General features: G+C 38.4%; 1 non-coding gene across 1 annotated transcript; it reads left to right on the top strand.

The window, feature by feature from the left end:
• The first annotated feature begins 12,173 nt into the window (after window positions 1-12,173).
• On the top strand, window positions 12,174-12,276 carry LOC149849093 (small nucleolar RNA R71). Its single transcript, XR_016426525.1, has one exon. It is a non-coding gene; the product is annotated as a small nucleolar RNA R71 (small nucleolar RNA).
• Window positions 12,277-21,529: the final 9,253 nt, after the last annotated feature.

Raw genomic sequence — 21,529 nt, 5'->3', positions numbered from 1 at the left:
ATTGGTTCGTGCGACCAATGGGAAAGTATTTCCGAAGAAACTCCTGTTGCAACTGATCCCAGGACTCTATTTCTACAGAATCTAAGGACTTTAGCCAATACTTGGCTTTGTCCTTCAATGAAAAAGGGAATAGAGTCAACCTCAACGCATCATCATCGAAATTCTGTATCTTAACAGTAGAACAGATTTCGAGGAATTCATCTAAGTGTCGGTAGGGATCCTCATGACTAAGGCCATAAAAGGATGGAAGCATTTGAATAATGCTGGCCTTAATCTCATAATGTGGCGCTCCTACATCGGGTCTCCAAATGCAGGATGCCTGAACATAGTCTGTGGGAATGAAGTATTCCCGCAGAGGGCGTGAAAGAACTAGGGGTGGAGGTGGAGGATCCATGTCAGCCATTGTTGCCGAACTTCGATGAGAATGTAAAATTCTCTCTGGGTTGTCAACAAATGGGTGTAATGGGGTTCCTAGACCTCGTCGACCCTGCATACACTGGTACTAAGACCAGATGTAAGCAAACGACCAACTAAAAAATTAAACTAGCACAGATACTAAAATGTAATTAAACAAAAAAACAGTAACTAAAAACAAATAAATATGCTATATAGCTATGTCAGAATTCTATACTAAATAATTAAATAACAAAGTAAACTATTCTAAAATGCTAAAACAAATAAATACAGGAAATCACAAACTATGTTTTTCTAAAACCCACCTGTCTAATCGCTCCTTGCAGAATGATAATTAAGTGAATCCTAAAAAGAACAATATGTGAATCCTATATTTACTAACTATGTTAATCCTATATTCACTTACTAATCCTACTAACTAAAAAGAAAACAACTAATTAACTAACTAAAACAAAATAATAATAAATTAAACTCTAAGAAATAAAGTAATTAATTCGCCGTTCCCCGGCAACGGTGCCAAAATTTGGTTGATATTTTGGAATACTCTTTTTAAAACAATTATTTTCAATAAAACTTTGGAAAATCGTCAACCGAAAAAAATATAAAAACCGACTTTCCACAAAGTGGTAAGTACGGGTCGATCCTCAGGGAACGGGAATTAAACACAATATTTCTATAAAATTCAATTTATTAATGCCAAATGTCAACCTACAATTACAAAGTTAATACAACTGCAATTAAACACTAAAAGAAAAGTAAACAAGCAATCAGTCTTCTACTCCACACCAAGGGTATTTCCGTCGTTTCGCCACTTAAAGAATCTTCTCACTTGGACAATATCCCTGGACACTAAATATGTTTTTCAACCTAAAAATGCAGAAAAATACAAAGTTAGTTTTCTATTCGAATAACGAAAACAATAACTAAGACTAGTTCTAATTTTACGAAAATTGTAAAGCAAATACTATTTATCAAGCAAAAATTAACTAAAATACTAAATTAATGCTAAAATTACTCAATTTAACTCTACTAATGCTGTATGATGATGATGCAACTCCTAAAATGCAGAAAATACTAAAAACAAATCTAAAAGGCCGAAATTAAGAAAATTACGAAACTGCCCCTAACTAGTGTAAAATAGCATTCTGACAGGTTATCGGAAAACCACTGTTTGACAGGGCAAACGAGGTCCGATTTTCCCGAAATTTGTTCTGTTCTGCAACTGACAGATTGAACAAAACGACAGTTTTTACAGAATTGAAAAACAGTATCGGGAACTCCAGATAAAAGCGTTTCAAATCTGAGAAAAATCAGGATATCGCCAGTCCTGTAATTTAAAATCCAGAAAAAGCGGTTTTCGCAAAACGCTTAAAAATCAGGCCAAATCAACTCCGAATGAGCTGAAATTTGGTCTGCAGTTAAATAACACGTCAATAAAGTGAATAGACGAATTTTTTTTGGAAAACACAGAGTTTATGCACAGAAAATAATGCTAGTGTGATAGGGCAAAAATCTGGTTTTTATTTCAATGCACTATTCACTATATGAATCTATTTTAAACACTATGAACGTAATCTAACTATAATGCAGACTTAAATACTTCTATATGACATAATATATGCTGATATTGACTATGATAAAACTAAATGAGATCTAAATGACAAATGATATGCATTTCATGACTTTGCCTTGAATGAGCTAATGATGTAAATGTCCCTAAAATACTAATGCAAGAAAGTAACTATATGCATAAGACATGCAATACACATAAACTAGATACGACTATGCTAACTAAACTATTAATAGTAAAAAGACATTAACAACCACACATTCAATCAACCAATGATAAAATCTAACTAAAATGATTACATAAATAACTAAACTAACTATTCTAAAGACAAGATGACTGAAATATAAAGGAGAAGAGACCACTAACGAACCATGGGTTGCAGCCTTTGGAATGTGACTATGGTTGACTCAACTAGGCTCTATCTTAACTTAACTAGGTTCGGGTTTGGCTAAGGTTGACTCGACCTTGGGTTGGACTAGGACTCGACTAGGGTTAGGTTTTGACTTGGTTAGGTTACTAAGACTAGGTTGGACTCGGTTGAGGGTTGACTTAGTCAACGAAGGTTGGTTTAGTCTAGATGGGTTCGGTTTTGAGTTTCCTTAGTCAACTAGGTTCGGTTGACTCCAATGGACTCGGTTTAGGTTTAGCTAAGGGGGTGAACTTGGATAGGCTCGAGTTAGGTTTGACTCGACTCGGACTAGGGCTAGGTCTAGGTTTTGTTTTGACTTTGACTTAGTCAACTAGGCTCGAATGGGCTAAGGTAAGCTCGGTTGACTCACTAGGTTTAGACTAAGTTTTGACCCGAGTTAGGTCTTTGACTAGGTTTGACCAAGGTTGGGTCTTGGATTTAGGTTTAGCAAGACTAGGGTGAACTCGGTTTAGGTAGGCTTGAACTAAGTTTGACTCAACTAGGTTTGACTTAGATAGGTTAGGTAGACTAGGTTGACCTAACTTAGGTTAAGGTTGACTCCACTAAGCTTGACTAAGGTTGGGCTTTGGTCTTAGACTTGACCTAAGTGCGGTTTAGGCTTTGACTTGGGCTAGGCTAGGTTTTGACTAGACTCAAAGGGGGTGTAGACGAGGGGTTGACTCGACCTAGGCTCGGTTTGACTAGGTTAGGTCTAGACTAAAGTAGTAACCAAAGTTCACGATTTTAATGGAGGAGGTTGGAAAAAGGAATGTAATAATTACCAATGTTCAAACTTTGAAATGCTTTGGATTCTCAAAAATCGCCCCATTTAAAGAGGGGGTTACACTCCTCAATTGCCTTTAATGCCTTTTTGGAAATCTGAAAAGGCCAATCTAGAAATCCACGATTTTTGCTTTTCAAGATGGAATTAAAATGCTTTTAATGCTCTATGGAAATCGTGTAACCTAGATTGGAATTTTGGTTTAATTGCAAAACACTTTCCAAAGTTAAGGAGTAACTCCTTCTTTAATGCACATTCAAAATTCAAATCTTCCTTAAATGCCTCACACAATTTTTGAAGAATCTCCTTTTTCCAAAAGCTTTCCAATTTTCAATTACTTTAATTACCTCCCTTCTCAAAAATCGCCAACTTTAATGGATGCTACTTTCTAAACTAATAGACTTAATTCTACCTAGGGAATAAAAGGACTTAAATGGAAAATCGATTTCCTAGGAGTTAATGTTAACCTAATTATCAAAACCTACTTAGTTAACCTCTAAAAACGGCTAGAAAAGGAAGACCTAATACATTGAACCTAGACACCTTCCTAACTCAACTAATGACCATTAAGACTTGCTAAAAAAATCGACCAAGAGCTCCAGGGGAGCTCTAATGGCTGCCGCCCCACCTTGGGGAAGAAGAAGAACCACACGAAAATAAAAAAATAAAATTATAAATTAACAAAAAGCAATAAAACTAAATAACCACTAATTTGATAAAACTAAATTAGAGAATAATACAAAGGACTCCTAATTACACCAAGGCTAACAAGAACAGCACTATGCTGGAATTAAAAACATGAGAAAAAAAAAAAACTTGATTTTTATAATTTTCAACAATAGACTCAAAACACAAAAACGAAAAATTGATTAAAACAACTAATTAAATCAATCCTAAAACAATGAAATGACTAACACAACTATATACTGCTGTTAACACCTAAAACACACAGCAACTACACGGTTTACCAACATCAATACATGCATTTAACAAAAATACAAAGATTGGCTAGAATAATCCTAGCCGATTTTTTTTCTTTTTTTTTTTTAAAATAACATCAAAACAAGACACAAGCACAACCCACGAATAAAATGAACTAAAATGAAATTTTCTAATGAGATTTTCAGCAAAGCAACACAATACACATACTGGACGAAACAAAAATATCAAAACAAAAAATTAATTTTTTTTTTGTGAAAATCAAGATTCGGCTAGAAAAAGTCTAGCCGATTTTTCTTCTTTTCAAGCAAAAACAACACACAAACAAACCTAACGACTAAAATGAATCAAAATGAAATTTGTGTCTGAGATTTTCTAAAAAGAAAACACCTATAACACGCTGGAAACAAAAACCCAAATCGACTAGAAAAGCCTCTTGCCGATTTGCACGTTTTAGATAAAAACGATGGAAAAACATAAATCGAATACACAACCAATGAAAGAAAACCTAATCTAACGTGCTGGTCTGTGCACGCATGCTATTCTAAGGTTGAAATAAAAAGAAAAACAAGAAACATACAGAAAATAACAAAACAAAAACCACACACACAAATCGGTTTTATCTAGAAGAGAAGGAAGAAGAAGACCTACCTTTTGGAAGATCCGACGACCGGGGGGGTGAAGAAGAGCGGACCGTGGCTGGATGTAGATGTCTTCTACAGTTCAAGGATGCTGTACTTCACCAAAAAACGGCACCTATTGCAGCTGCTACACGTTGGAGATCCACCGATGATGGCATGTGAGCCGATTCGCGATCGGAGGGTGTAGAAAGCCGGATGGAGGTAGGGCCGGCTCACCTTGGTGGTGTGTTGCGCACTCCCGCCCAAGGTTAATGGTCTCCACCTCTGCTACACCTGCAAAAGTACAGAAAAATGGTGAAAAGACAGCAAGGAATAAGAAAGAAAGGAAAAGAAACCAAAGAAAGCTTGAAAATATGCTTGAAAATCAAGCATAGGTCGATCTTCAATGGCCAACACTTGGGGAAGATGGAGAGGAAGGAGCTGCTGCTGTAGAGTCACTGTAGGGGGCGTCCAAACACAGCCAAAGACGCCTAGGGTTCTTGAAAAAAAACTATTTATAGTTTTGACATTTTTCAGAAAGAGTGTTAAAAAATAAAATATTGCTAGGCGCCACTTTCTGGGGGGTTTTTAGAAAAACTTTTTGAAATGGGTATGGATAGGTGTGTGGGTTGGGTTTTGGGCTTTCTAAGAGTTGATCCAAGGTCCAATTGACCTAATTGGGTCGGATATGGATCCGATCCACCTCGAAATCCGTGCCCAAACACTGAAATAGCCATAACTCTCTCATTTTAACTCCGATTTTTCTGAAATTCGAACCATAGCCCCTTACTATCAAAACACATCTAAACATGGGTTTAAAACCTTAAACTTGATACAAAACGCATGAAAAACTTGTTTACATGATGTGCATTTCATGCATCATCAAATACCCCCATGCTTGAATGTTTGTTAGTCCCTTAACAAACCCTAATCATGATATGCACTGAAGACAAGAAATGCTAAGCATGAATGCATAATACTACCTCACTTTCGTAGGAATCACGGTTGCATTTAGGGTATGCAACAAGCCCTTTAAACCCCTAGCTTACACTAGTGGACGAGTAAGGTCTCGTGAGGGTTTGCAGCGATGCTACCCACAAACATCAATAAAATGCAAGGATGATCTTTCAAAAATATTAGGCTCTTAAGAATGCAGTTGTAACAAATATTTCATGTAATTGACATTCTCAAAACAAGTTTAAAAATCTCATGCCTCCACAGTAAAAATTCTTTTCCTTCACTTTTCTAATATTGTAGCTAGTTCATGATTTTTCTCCGAAAGTCAAGTATTCTCATGTTTTACTCATTTATTCTCACTTGTATATTTTCTGCACAGTAATGCACATATATACTTAAGCAATGAAATTTTCTCATTCAGCACATTCTTTTTCTTTCATTTTCAACTTTTGATCTCTTGCACATTCTTCTCATATGAGCACTATTTCGAATAGTCAGTTTTCGTGACCCGTGTAGCGAGCTTTGGGTCAGTGACTCCCAAGTCGGCCGACCTTAGGGCACTAGATACAGAGTATCCCTCGGACTTAATTGCTCGAGTCACTAGACCTTCTATTCTAATAGTTTACGTATAGTCTTCCTCTTGTCATGTGCAATGTCTCTATCTCTTAGGCTTTCTATGCAGTCCATGTAACAAGCTTTCGAACCGGTGGCTCCCAAACCAGCTGGCTTTGGGGCACCAGATGTAAAACACCCTTCAGATTCTACTTACTCGAACTACAAAGGCCACAGATATCGACTTAGACAAGAGATGATCTCCTTCGTTATCCTTTTCGTTAAGATACTCAAACACTTCATCTCGTGTCTGAGTTCTACTACTAGGATTCACGAAGACATCAACAACTAAACGTAACTCTATTCTTTTAAACTCATTTTTCAAACACATCTTTCCATTGCTTATTTCTTTCACAAAACATACTGTGCATACTTATACAAAAGTGATTCAAAATTTTCTAACAATCAAATACTATCTTTTCTTTGAATTATCTCATAAACAACTACTATATTTGATTCAGTTTAGAAAAAAAAAATTTTATGGGGCTTAAAAATTTTTAAACTGTTAGATTATGCCAAAAACAATCATATATGCTACACTTTGTTCTTAAATGCCTACTTTGATTACCAGTCATACAAAAAAAAAAATTGTGTATTTTTGTGTGCATGCATCTAAACCACCCCCCCATGCTTGAATGACACTGTCTCTAGTGGCATACAAAATGAAAAAAAATGTAATGCACATGCACGCTAAAAGACACTAACAAAAATATGGGAGAAAGGATAGATACAACCTGATTTGCTCTGAGCTTTTGAAGTTGATTTTCCTCTGATTCTTGAATTCTTTGAAAACTCTTCTCTGTACCTGGTAATTGATACACTAATTGTTAAGTTTATCCTGCATACATCAAAACACAAATTAGCACATGTGAAATAAAATACTAAATAAATAAAAACTCTGAAATGAAAAATAAATAATGTACATATAATACATCCCTCTGGTCGAATCTTCATGCCTTCGTGAGATGCACTATCTCACACTCACCATCCTGTAAGGCATCTGAAATGAATGGCTTCAGTCTTTGCCCATTTACTTTGAATGTACCTTGGGTCATAGGATCGAATAATGTCACTGCTCCATGGGGAAATACTTCTTTTACAATGTATGGACCTGTCCATCTCGATCTTAAGTTCCCTGGGAATAAATGTAAACGAGAATTGTATAGCCACACTTTCTGATCTGGCTCAAACACTTTTCTGACAATATACTTATCATGAAATGCTTTAGTGCGAGCTTTGTATAATTTGGCATTCTCATAAGCATCATTCCTGAGTTCCTCTAATTCTGAGAGTTGCAGTGCTCTCTCTTTGCCAGCCTGGGTGAGGTCAAAATTCAATTTCTTTATAGCCCAGTACGCTCTATGCTCTAGCTCGACAGGAAGATGGCATGCTTTCCCGAATACAAGGCGATACGGAGACATGCCAATGGGAGTCTTGAATGCAGTTCTATATGCCCAAAGTGCATCATCTAAGCGCTGGGACCAATCCTTGCGGTCTGGACGAACTGTCTTTTCTAAAATTCGCTTAATCTCCCTATTGGACACTTCAACCTGTCCACTAGTCTGCGGATGATATGGAGTGGTGAATCTATGATTGACAGAATATCTTCTCAGCAGAGAAGCTATCTGAACATTCCTAAAATGCTTGCCACCATCGCTAATCATCGCACGTGGCACTCCAAAACGACTAAAAATGTTGTGCTTAATGAACTTAAGCACTACTCTGTGATCATTGGTCTTGGTTGCCACAGCCTCGACCCACTTGGACACATAATCAACCGCCACCAGAATATATAAATTTCCGAATGAGGGCGGAAATGGTCCCATGAAATCAATGCCCCAAACATCAAAAATTTCGACTATCAAAATCGGCAGCAAGGGCATCATGTCCCTCTTGGACATGTTTCCAATCTGCTGACATCGCAGACATCGCCTACAGAACTCATGAGCGTCCCTGTGGAGTGTGGGCCAATAAAATCCTGACTGCAAAACCTTTGCAGCCGTCTTCCTACTACTAAAATGCCCTCCACAGGCTAACGAATGGGAAAAATTCAAAATGGATTGGTATTCCTCCTCCGGAACGCATCTCCTAATGATCTGATCTGCACAGTATTTGAACAACTCCGGTTCATCCCAATAATAGTGCCTCACCTGAGATAGGAACCTCTCACGCTCATTCTTGTTCCAATGCTCAGGTATCTGCCTCGAAACCAGATAGTTCACAATATCTGCAAACCAGGGTAACTGCGATGTACTGACTGACATGATCTGCTCGTCGGGGAAAGAATCACTGATCGGTCTCTGATCCTGCGTGGTCTCCACGATCAGTCTGGAAAGATGGTCTGCTACTACATTCTCGCTTCCCTTCTTATCTCGAATCTCGAGATCAAACTCCTGTAGTAATAGGACCCAACGAATTAATCTCGATTTGGTGTCTTTCTTATTCAACAAATATTTCAATGCAGAATGATCAGAATAGACAACCACCTTCGAACCGAGTAAATAGGACCTAAATTTATCCAATGCGAAAACTACCGCAAGTAGTTCCTTCTCTGTCGTAGTATAATTCATCTGTGCATCAGACAGAGTTCTACTCGCATAGTAGATCACATAGGGCTTCCTATCAATGCGTTGTCCTAGAATGGCCCCCATAGCATAATCAGAAGCATCGCACATAATCTCAAATGGCAGAGTCCAATCTGGAGGTCTCAAAATAGGTGCAGTAATCAAGGCCTCTTTGAGAATCTCAAAGGCCTTCATACAATCCTCACCGAAAACAAAGGGCTGGTCTTTCTCCAATAACGTGCAAAGCGGTCGAGAGATTTTGCTGAAATCTTTTATGAACCGCCTGTAAAATCCCGCATGCCCTAAAAATGATCGAATCTGCCTCACAAAGGTGGGTGGAGTCAAACGAGAAATGGATTCCACCTTCGCTCTGTCAACCTCAATACCACGCTTGGACACAATGTGTCCAAGTACAATCCCCTCCTGAACCATAAAATGGCTCTTTTCCCAACTCAGGACGAGATTGGTCTCCACACACCTACTCAGTACTCGAGCAAGTTTGTGGAGGCAATCTTCAAAAGAAGAGCCATACACAGAAAAGTCGTCCATAAAAACTTCCATCACATCATCAATCATGTCCGAGAAGATAGCAAGCATGCACCTCTGAAAAGTAGCCGGGGCATTACAAAGCCCAAAAGGCATACGTCTAAATGCGAAGGTGCCATAAGGACATGTAAACGTGGTCTTCTCTTGGTCGTCAGGATGGACAGCTACCTGATTGTATCCTGAATATCCGTCTAGAAAGCAGTAGTAGCTCTGTCCTGCGAGTCGCTCTAAGATCTGATCAATGAATGGCAATGGAAAATGATCTTTCCTAGTTGCCACATTCAACTTCCTATAATCGATGCAGACTCGCCATCCTGTAGTGGTCCTCATCAGAATTCTCTCACCCTTCTCATTCTCAACCACAGTGAGTCCTGACTTCTTCGGCACAACTTGAATCAGACTGACCCACTGACTATCAGAAATAGGGTAAATGATTCTGGCATCCAACCACTTCACCACCTCTTTCTTCACCACTTCCTTCATGTTGGGATTTAGCCTTCTCTGCATATCCCTAAATGGCTTGATTTCCTCATTACAATGGATCCTATGCATGCAGAATGAAGGATCAATCCCCTTTAGATCCGCTACTCCTCATCCAATCGCTGCCTTGTGCTCTCGAAGAATAGTCAGCAATCTCTGTTCCTGTTCCTCAGTGAGCAAGGACGAGATGATCACAGGCAAAGTCTCATCATCTCCGAGGTATGCATACTTGAGTGAATCCGGTAAGGGTTTCAACTCAAGTTTCGGAGGCGACTCGATCGACGATTTGGCGGGGGTCTCCGCAAGTGGTGGAAGAGGTTCCCTGACTGCTCCCCAAGGTGGTCTCTCCGACGACACTCTAGACACATCTACACTATCTACACCGCTATTCTTCTCTATATGGTACAAATCTAAAGAATCCTCAGTAATGTACAACTCGGGCTGCTCCTCCACTAACTCCTGTGCAATGTCTACATGAAAGCAGTCCATGTCTCCTGCTGGTCCCATCGCGGCATTGAAAATATTCAGCTTTACCTTCCTATTGCCGAATGAGAGATCCATGGCTCCGGTCCTACAGTTGATGCACGCATTGGCAGTCGCCAAGAATGGTCTGCCTAAAATAATCGGAGTCTGGTGCTGGCTGTCTACTCCTTCCATATCAAGGATAATGAAATCGACTGGAAAATAAAAGTCATCCACTTTAACTAGCACGTCCTCCAAGACACCTCTCGGTACCTTGACGGAACGATCTGCCAGTTGAAGTGTAATCGGAGTCGATCTCATCTCACCTAGCCCGAAAGAATCAAAGAAATATCCGGGCAGAATGTTCACGCTTGCTCCAAGATTGAGCAATGCGCGTTCTATCCGGATGTTCCCTATAGTACAAGCAATGATAGGGGCTCCAGGGTCCTTGAGCTTTGGTGGTGTCTGATGCTGAAGTACTGAACTCACCTGCTCAGTCAGATGGACCCTGTTAGGAATTCGCTCTCTGGATTTCCTCTTTTGCGTACATAGCTCCTTTAGAAATTTGGCATAAGCCGGCACCTGCTGAATAGCATCGAGCAAAGGTAGGTTGATCTGTACATGCTTGAAGATATCAAGCATGTCCTGGATCTTCGTACCTTGCTTCCCTCTATAACCAGGAGACTCTAATGCTTTGGGATAGGGTGGTGGGGGAATATACTCTGTTGGCTCCTCCTCTTTGCGAGAAGGCTCACTCCTATCCTTCTTCTTCTCTGAGGATAAAGATGATGAAGGTGATGATGGGGATGGGGATGATGATTGAGCCGACGTAGGTGAAACAATGGTCTATGGCTCCTCTATCTTCTCTCTACTCTCTCGCTCTCTGCTCTCGACGTGATACTCACGTCCACTTCTCAAGGCCATAACTGATTTAGCCTGCTGCTGTGTCTCAGTATGAAATAGGCCTCCAGTCATCTGGTCCTTACCCTTCGGGTTCATGACAGCCTGACTCGGCAATGTACCCTCGGGTCTCCTACTAATAGCCTCAGCTAACTGTCCCATTTGCGACTCTAACTTCGCAATGGACTGCGTATGTGAGCTCAAAATCTGGCTACACTTCTCGAAGGCATTCTGATTAGAGGTTTTCACCTCTTGAAATGCCTGGAGAAGTCTCTCCTCAAAAGATGTCTGCGGGGCAGACTCCTGCTGAATCGGGGAAGGAACTGAAGAAGAAGAAGACTAAGAATAGTTCGGTCTTTGAAATGGCTGAGTAAAAGATGACTGCCGAACTGGCTGAGAGGAAGAAGGCATCTGTATAGAAGACTGTGGATTCTTCCAAGAAAAATTGGGATGGTTACGCCAACCCGGATTATATGTCGATGAAAATGGGTTATTTGGCGGTCTGACGTAACCTTGAGCTGCCTGAACTTGTTCTTGAAAAAATTCAGGGTACTGAGCTGCCGAAGGGCACTCAGTGATCTCGTGTGCCGGACTGGCACAAAGAGTACACACCTGCTGTGTAGTGGATGGTCCTGAGAGAAGCTGGTCCAGCTTCTGAGCAATCATGTCTACTTTACACTGCAGTGCAGTAGATGGACCAATCTCAAGAACGCCAGCTTTCTTCTGAATGCTGGGTGTGGCTCTATCAGAATGAGAGCTCGAAGCATGGTGGAGTGAATTCTCGGCCAATGTATCAAATAGCCTCCATGCTTCGTCCTCGCTCTTCAGCATGAATGTCCCACCGCATGAAGAGTCGATCATCTGACGATTCTTGTCAGACAATCCATCATAGAAACTCTGCACCAGTTGCCATTTCGGCACCTGATGATGGGGGCATTTCCTGAGGAGATCCTTCATTCTCTCCCAGGTCTCATGAAAGCGCTCACCATCTAGCTCTGAAAAGCTAGTGATGGCTCTACGATATTGGTTCGTGCGACCAATGGGAAAGTATTTCCGAAGAAACTCCTGTTGCAACTGATCCCAGGACTCTATTTCTACAGAATCTAAGGACTTTAGCCAATACTTGGCTTTGTCCTTCAATGAAAAAGGGAATAGAGTCAACCTCAACGCATCATCATCGAAATTCTGTATCTTAACAGTAGAACAGATTTCGAGGAATTCATCTAAGTGTCGGTAGGGATCCTCATGACTAAGGCCATAAAAGGATGGAAGCATTTGAATAATGCTGGCCTTAATCTCATAATGTGGCGCTCCTACATCGGGTCTCCAAATGCAGGATGCCTGAACATAGTCTGTGGGAATGAAGTATTCCCGCAGAGGGCGTGAAAGAACTAGGGGTGGAGGTGGAGGATCCATGTCAGCCATTGTTGCCGAACTTCGATGAGAATGTAAAATTCTCTCTGGGTTGTCAACAAATGGGTGTAATGGGGTTCCTAGACCTCGTCGACCCTGCATACACTGGTACTAAGACCAGATGTAAGCAAACGACCAACTAAAAAATTAAACTAGCACAGATACTAAAATGTAATTAAACAAAAAAACAGTAACTAAAAACAAATAAATATGCTATATAGCTATGTCAGAATTCTATACTAAATAATTAAATAACAAAGTAAACTATTCTAAAATGCTAAAACAAATAAATACAGGAAATCACAAACTATGTTTTTCTAAAACCCACCTGTCTAATCGCTCCTTGCAGAATGATAATTAAGTGAATCCTAAAAAGAACAATATGTGAATCCGATATTTACTAACTATGTTAATCCTATATTCACTTACTAATCCTACTAACTAAAAAGAAAACAACTAATTAACTAACTAAAACAAAATAATAATAAATTAAACTCTAAGAAATAAAGTAATTAATTCGCCGTTCCCCGGCAACGGTGCCAAAATTTGGTTGATATTTTGGAATACTCTTTTTAAAACAATTATTTTCAATAAAACTTTGGAAAATCGTCAACCAAAAAAAATATAAAAACCGACTTTCCACAAAGTGGTAAGTACGGGTCGATCCTCAGGGAACGGGAATTAAACACAATATTTCTATAAAATTCAATTTATTAATGCCAAATGTCAACCTACAATTACAAAGTTAATACAACTGCAATTAAACACTAAAAGAAAAGTAAACAAGCAATCAGTCTTCTACTCCACACCAAGGGTATTTCCGTCGTTTCGCCACTTAAAGAATCTTCTCACTTGGACAATATCCCTGGACACTAAATATGTTTTTCAACCTAAAAATGCAGAAAAATACAAAGTTAGTTTTCTATTCGAATAACGAAAACAATAACTAAGACTAGTTCTAATTTTACGAAAATTGTAAAGCAAATACTATTTATCAAGCAAAAATTAACTAAAATACTAAATTAATGCTAAAATTACTCAATTTAACTCTACTAATGCTGTATGATGATGATGCAACTCCTAAAATGCAGAAAATACTAAAAACAAATCTAAAAGGCCGAAATTAAGAAAATTACGAAACTGCCCCTAACTAGTGTAAAATAGCATTCTGACAGGTTATCGGAAAACCACTGTTTGACAGGGCAAACGAGGTCCGATTTTCCCGAAATTTGTTCTGTTCTGCAACTGACAGATTGAACAAAACGACAGTTTTTACAGAATTGAAAAACAGTATCGGGAACTCCAGATAAAAGCGTTTCAAATCTGAGAAAAATCAGGATATCGCCAGTCCTGTAATTTAAAATCCAGAAAAAGCGGTTTTCGCAAAACGCTTAAAAATCAGGCCAAATCAACTCCGAATGAGCTGAAATTTGGTCTGCAGTTAAATAACACGTCAATAAAGTGAATAGACGAATTTTTTTTGGAAAACACAGAGTTTATGCACAGAAAATAATGCTAGTGTGATAGGGCAAAAATCTGGTTTTTATTTCAATGCACTATTCACTATATGAATCTATTTTAAACACTATGAACGTAATCTAACTATAATGCAGACTTAAATACTTCTATATGACATAATATATGCTGATATTGACTATGATAAAACTAAATGAGATCTAAATGACAAATGATATGCATTTCATGACTTTGCCTTGAATGAGCTAATGATGTAAATGTCCCTAAAATACTAATGCAAGAAAGTAACTATATGCATAAGACATGCAATACACATAAACTAGATACGACTATGCTAACTAAACTATTAATAGTAAAAAGACATTAACAACCACACATTCAATCAACCAATGATAAAATCTAACTAAAATGATTACATAAATAACTAAACTAACTATTCTAAAGACAAGATGACTGAAATATAAAGGAGAAGAGACCACTAACGAACCATGGGTTGCAGCCTTTGGAATGTGACTATGGTTGACTCAACTAGGCTCTATCTTAACTTAACTAGGTTCGGGTTTGGCTAAGGTTGACTCGACCTTGGGTTGGACTAGGACTCGACTAGGGTTAGGTTTTGACTTGGTTAGGTTACTAAGACTAGGTTGGACTCGGTTGAGGGTTGACTTAGTCAACGAAGGTTGGTTTAGTCTAGATGGGTTCGGTTTTGAGTTTCCTTAGTCAACTAGGTTCGGTTGACTCCAATGGACTCGGTTTAGGTTTAGCTAAGGGGGTGAACTTGGATAGGCTCGAGTTAGGTTTGACTCGACTCGGACTAGGGCTAGGTCTAGGTTTTGTTTTGACTTTGACTTAGTCAACTAGGCTCGAATGGGCTAAGGTAAGCTCGGTTGACTCACTAGGTTTAGACTAAGTTTTGACCCGAGTTAGGTCTTTGACTAGGTTTGACCAAGGTTGGGTCTTGGATTTAGGTTTAGCAAGACTAGGGTGAACTCGGTTTAGGTAGGCTTGAACTAAGTTTGACTCAACTAGGTTTGACTTAGATAGGTTAGGTAGACTAGGTTGACCTAACTTAGGTTAAGGTTGACTCCACTAAGCTTGACTAAGGTTGGGCTTTGGTCTTAGACTTGACCTAAGTGCGGTTTAGGCTTTGACTTGGGCTAGGCTAGGTTTTGACTAGACTCAAAGGGGGTGTAGACGAGGGGTTGACTCGACCTAGGCTCGGTTTGACTAGGTTAGGTCTAGACTAAAGTAGTAACCAAAGTTCACGATTTTAATGGAGGAGGTTGGAAAAAGGAATGTAATAATTACCAATGTTCAAACTTTGAAATGCTTTGGATTCTCAAAAATCGCCCCATTTAAAGAGGGGGTTACACTCCTCAATTGCCTTTAATGCCTTTTTGGAAATCTGAAAAGGCCAATCTAGAAATCCACGATTTTTGCTTTTCAAGATGGAATTAAAATGCTTTTAATGCTCTATGGAAATCGTGTAACCTAGATTGGAATTTTGGTTTAATTGCAAAACACTTTCCAAAGTTAAGGAGTAACTCCTTCTTTAATGCACATTCAAAATTCAAATCTTCCTTAAATGCCTCACACAATTTTTGAAGAATCTCCTTTTTCCAAAAGCTTTCCAATTTTCAATTACTTTAATTACCTCCCTTCTCAAAAATCGCCAACTTTAATGGATGCTACTTTCTAAACTAATAGACTTAATTCTACCTAGGGAATAAAAGGACTTAAATGGAAAATCGATTTCCTAGGAGTTAATGTTAACCTAATTATCAAAACCTACTTAGTTAACCTCTAAAAACGGCTAGAAAAGGAAGACCTAATACATTGAACCTAGACACCTTCCTAACTCAACTAATGACCATTAAGACTTGCTAAAAAAATCGACCAAGAGCTCCAGGGGAGCTCTAATGGCTGCCGCCCCACCTTGGGGAAGAAGAAGAACCACACGAAAATAAAAAAATAAAATTATAAATTAACAAAAAGCAATAAAACTAAATAACCACTAATTTGATAAAACTAAATTAGAGAATAATACAAAGGACTCCTAATTACACCAAGGCTAACAAGAACAGCACTATGCTGGAATTAAAAACATGAGAAAAAAAAAAAACTTGATTTTTATAATTTTCAACAATAGACTCAAAACACAAAAACGAAAAATTGATTAAAACAACTAATTAAATCAATCCTAAAACAATGAAATGACTAACACAACTATATACTGCTGTTAACACCTAAAACACACAGCAACTACACGGTTTACCAACATCAATACATGCATTTAACAAAAATACAAAGATTGGCTAGAATAATCCTAGCCGATTTTTTTTCTTTTTTTTTTTTAAAATAACATCAAAACAAGACACAAGCACAACCCACGAATAAAATGAACTAAAATGAAATTTTCTAATGAGATTTTCAGCAAAGCAACACAATACACATACTGGACGAAACAAAAATATCAAAACAAAAAATTAATTTTTTTTTTGTGAAAATCAAGATTCGGCTAGAAAAAGTCTAGCCGATTTTTCTTCTTTTCAAGCAAAAACAACACACAAACAAACCTAACGACTAAAATGAATCAAAATGAAATTTGTGTCTGAGATTTTCTAAAAAGAAAACACCTATAACACGCTGGAAACAAAAACCCAAATCGACTAGAAAAGCCTCTTGCCGATTTGCACGTTTTAGATAAAAACGATGGAAAAACATAAATCGAATACACAACCAATGAAAGAAAACCTAATCTAACGTGCTGGTCTGTGCACGCATGCTATTCTAAGGTTGAAATAAAAAGAAAAACAAGAAACATACAGAAAATAACAAAACAAAAACCACACACACAAATCGGTTTTATCTAGAAGAGAAGGAAGAAGAAGACCTACCTTTTGGAAGATCCGACGACCGGGGGGGTGAAGAAGAGCGGACCGTGGCTGGATGTAGATGTCTTCTACAGTTCAAGGATGCTGTACTTCACCAAAAAACGGCACCTATTGCAGCTGCTACACGTTGGAGATCCACCGATGATGGCATGTGAGCCGATTCGCGATCGGAGGGTGTAGAAAGCCGGATGGAGGTAGGGCCGGCTCACCTTGGTGGTGTGTTGCGCACTCCCGCCCAAGGTTAATGGTCTCCACCTCTGCTACACCTGCAAAAGTACAGAAAAATGGTGAAAAGACAGCAAGGAATAAGAAAGAAAGGAAAAGAAACCAAAGAAAGCTTGAAAATATGCTTGAAAATCAAGCATAGGTCGATCTTCAATGGCCAACACTTGGGGAAGATGGAGAGGAAGGAGATGCTGCTGTAGAGTCACTGTAGGGGGCGTCCAAACACAGCCAAAGACGCCTAGGGTTCTTGAAAAAAAACTATTTATAGTTTTGACATTTTTCAGAAAGAGTGTTAAAAAATAAAATATTGCTAGGCGCCACTTTCTGGGGGGTTTTTAGAAAAACTTTTTGAAATGGGTATGGATAGGTGTGTGGGTTGGGTTTTGGGCTTTCTAAGAGTTGATCCAAGGTCCAATTGACCTAATTGGGTCGGATATGGATCCGATCCACCTCGAAATCCGTGCCCAAACACTGAAATAGCCATAACTCTCTCATTTTAACTCCAATTTTTCTGAAATTCGAACCATAGCCCCTTACTATCAAAACACATCTAAACATGGGTTTAAAACCTTAAACTTGATACAAAACGCATGAAAAACTTGTTTACATGATGTGCATTTCATGCATCATCAATATGCTTCAGCCAACTTAATGAAATATTGTATCCACAAACTTTCAGAACCTGGATATTGTATCACACAGTCTTACGCACTTAATGGAATATGCTTCAGCCAACTGAACAAATTTATCAAAGGTAAGAAGATAATAGCAAACATCAATGCCCAGCATTTTGAAAACAAAATGAATTAAAGAACGAGTTATTGATGGAGCTCTTGTAATGGGATCTCACGATAAACACTGCTTTGATATTACAACAATTCCCATCATAGCAAATCAGGATAAACTTCATAGTAAAAGAAAAAACGAGAATTTTCTTTAGACTTAAACAAGAAATCTGTAACCAGTCCAATGTAAAATGCTGAGTTTGCAGGAGAGGCAGAGGGGGGTAATATAATACTGTACATAGATATATTGGTGTGCTGAATCAAGACCGAGGTTAAGTGGTCATCTAACTAATCATGCAATAATGAACATTGTGATTCAGAACTATTGCCATGCTAGGGCTTCTGCTAACAACTGTGAACTTTCCTTGCTATATACACAGATTCCAGAAGAGTCACACTCAAAGTCTTGATGAAACTGCTGTTGTCAGACTGAATATTGAAGTTCAGCAAAGCAAACATATGATTTATAAAAATGCTTCAGAGTGGAACCTGGCAGGTACAGAGAAGCTTCCAGCAATGTATAAAATTCTGGGTAACCCAACCTTACAGCTGTATTTACTAGATGAAAACATGTATCGTTAATGCAAGTTTGATGGACTAACACCAGAGCACTTGATGTAAAGCAACAAGAGATGAAATCTGAGTCTAGAATTTAGAAACAACATGTAGGCAATCACATTAGTAATAAATAATAGGGACAAAATAAAGTCAGCAGATGAAATGGTAAGACAACACAGTGCGATAGATGTTTTGGCAATAAAAGGGGATATATACACATTGAGATTGAGTATAACGCAGAACTCATGGCACAGGAGCATGCGTTTACATCACTGATGCTACATTGCTGATGATCACGATCAGTTCTAAAAGGTTGATACACACCTATAAAGGGAACACACCAAGCACCCAAACCAACTGATAATCCAAACATCATTAATAGGATCATGGTACACAAGTCAATGTTCGTGTCCTTTCATCACCCTCAACTCCAACTTTTCATAATCCTTCTCTAATGAGGTTAGATTTTCATGAGCATCAGAGGACTCATCCTCTTTCATACCCTTACCAGCACGCCGGTGAACACAGGTACGCTTGGCATACATAAGATCAAACTGATGATCACAAAACATCATTCATTCGTCTTTGTGGGTTTTTTTTTTAGCATGACACCACTGATGTAGACCGAATCCCTTGGTCATGAGACATCGTTATGAGATGCAGTGAAGCATATATGAGGATGTAATATTATCACGATGAAGAGATGAAGGCCATGGGAATAGTTGCTCTCAGCAGACTATCCTCTGTAAAATCAACTCCCTCAACACCGGCCGATTGGTCTTGATAACAACGGGTCAGGGGATTTCAGCATAAGCAAGTTGTTGAACCGTAATTTAGCAAAGATCGTTGTACCATGACCATATTCTTCTTTCTTTTTAAACACCTAGACTTGAATGAATGTCAGAATAGCAAATGAAACCGATGGACAATCAACAGGATAATTGACATGGAAAAGAAAGGAAAGAAAGAAAAAAAAAAAGAATGGTGTGAGGGATCAAAGAATGCCAAAACACAGTATTATGCAGGAAAATACAGACACCTAGGAAATGAAGGAGAGATATGCTAAACACATGCATTTGAATAATATATATAAGATTTAAAACAGAAATTCGACAAGAAACAGTGCTAAGATCGGATTGTCAACTGCATATCAAGAAGAGAAAAAAAAAACGGGAGGAGTAATGTTGGAATGCAAAATTCCTTTTGATATTGCACAAGGGATGGGTTGATGTTGCACAGACAACTCAACACCATCGATAATGCGTAAATGGGGCAATAATGGGAAAACTTTTAAAAGGGAAATTAAAGAAAAGAAATCGGAGAAAAGAGTGTTATGACTTACCAGATTACTTTGTTTATGTAGGGAGGACGAGGGAGCTTCAGTTCTGTCTTCCTTATGAACCCCTTTTCAAACAAAGAAGGAGGAAGAGATGGTAGTGGATGGTGCTTGAAGGAAGCAAATGAATGATTCAGAAGAAAAATCGATGCCCCCCTATGAGGCTTGGGTGTCCCCTTTTTAAAGAAGGAAAGGAAGGCTCCCAAAGGTGTTCGTTAAGGATGAACGGAGGAAAAAGGGGTAGAAGACGGTTGGTGATGGAGGGCTGAGGCCAATGGCCGTGGCGATGGAGATGCCCATGGAGGGCTTCTAGAGGGTTCTATGGAGAGAGAGGAGCGAGAGGGGAGAAAAGAAAAAGAGAGAGAGAGCCTGCGGCTCCTCTTTTACTATGAATTATTGTTTCAGAACCGGTCCCTCTTAAAAAAAAAAAATTAAAATAACGGTTGTTTTCAAAAAGGGTTTTTCTAAAAAATGGTTTTAACTAAAGGGATGCTTTTTTTTTTAAAAAAAAAGGTTTTTTTTCAAAACTATTTTTCCTTTTTCTATATATATATATATATATATATTATTTTTTTGTTTTTTTCTTCATTTTATATATTTTTTTTATATTTTTGGAATAAAATCCTAATATTTACGAGAAAACAATGATTTTAAACTAATTTTTTTGTATTTTTGAGAAATATTTACAAAAGAAGGTTTTTCTAAGAAATTTGAGTTTGATTTCTTCAGAAAATGGGCTTGGACCCAAGTTTTGAGAAAAATATTCAAGTTTTAAACCTCAAATCAAGGAATATAACGCGATGGGTTCAAACGGATACCGGATGAACTGTCTGAGCCTTTCAAAAAGTTGTTTTGGAAATTTTGGGAACTTGATTTTAAAAATTGGACAACGAAGCTCAGATTTGGATCTTTTATCTTGAGTCAAATATATAAAACGAATTTAATTTCAATAAAATCTGAGAAATAATTGGAATTTAAATTTAAAACTCACTCAATGACTCAGAGAATGAAATCAGGGGCAAAAAGGGAATATTTACAACATTTTAAAAATTTTGGGGTGTTCACAGATGCCCTTCTTTGCTACTAAGTTGGTTGAAAGCCGAGCTTAGTGGCAAAGAAAATACTCCAAATTTTGAAAAATGCCCCAGTTCAGCAAACCTGAACTGGGTGTGGAAGAATTTTTTAAAGAGACATGTTTTTTCAGACTTAAAAACCTTATTCTGAATGGTCCTGGGAGGATGAAATCCTCGACAATGATATGACTGAATGATAGAAATGAGAAAATTGTGATGGGACTTTGGGTAAAGATCCCGAAGTGATGAAAGATGAGAATTTAGATCAAGTCTCGTGGGCGAGACAAGAGCAACTTTTGGAATGACTCAGGTTTAGCCCTTAACCTGGATGGGACGAAGATATATCAAGATAATTTGGATGGGAAAAGGAACATAAGTGGACCTCGATGGGAAAAAATGCCTCGTGAGATGAAATTTCAAGCATGATCCTTTCCTGGATGGATGTACAGAGCACAGATTCTTTTGTGGAGAAGACCATGATGGGATGGGAGGATTACCTCGTTGAAACGAGATTC

The sequence above is a fragment of the Nuphar pumila genome, chromosome 1 (assembly GCF_984573655.1).
Source record: "Nuphar pumila chromosome 1, dmNupPumi1.hap1.1, whole genome shotgun sequence".
NCBI lineage: Eukaryota > Viridiplantae > Streptophyta > Magnoliopsida > Nymphaeales > Nymphaeaceae > Nuphar > Nuphar pumila.
The sequence above is the reverse complement of the archived record's forward strand: the minus strand, read 5'-3'. Positions and strand labels throughout refer to the sequence as shown.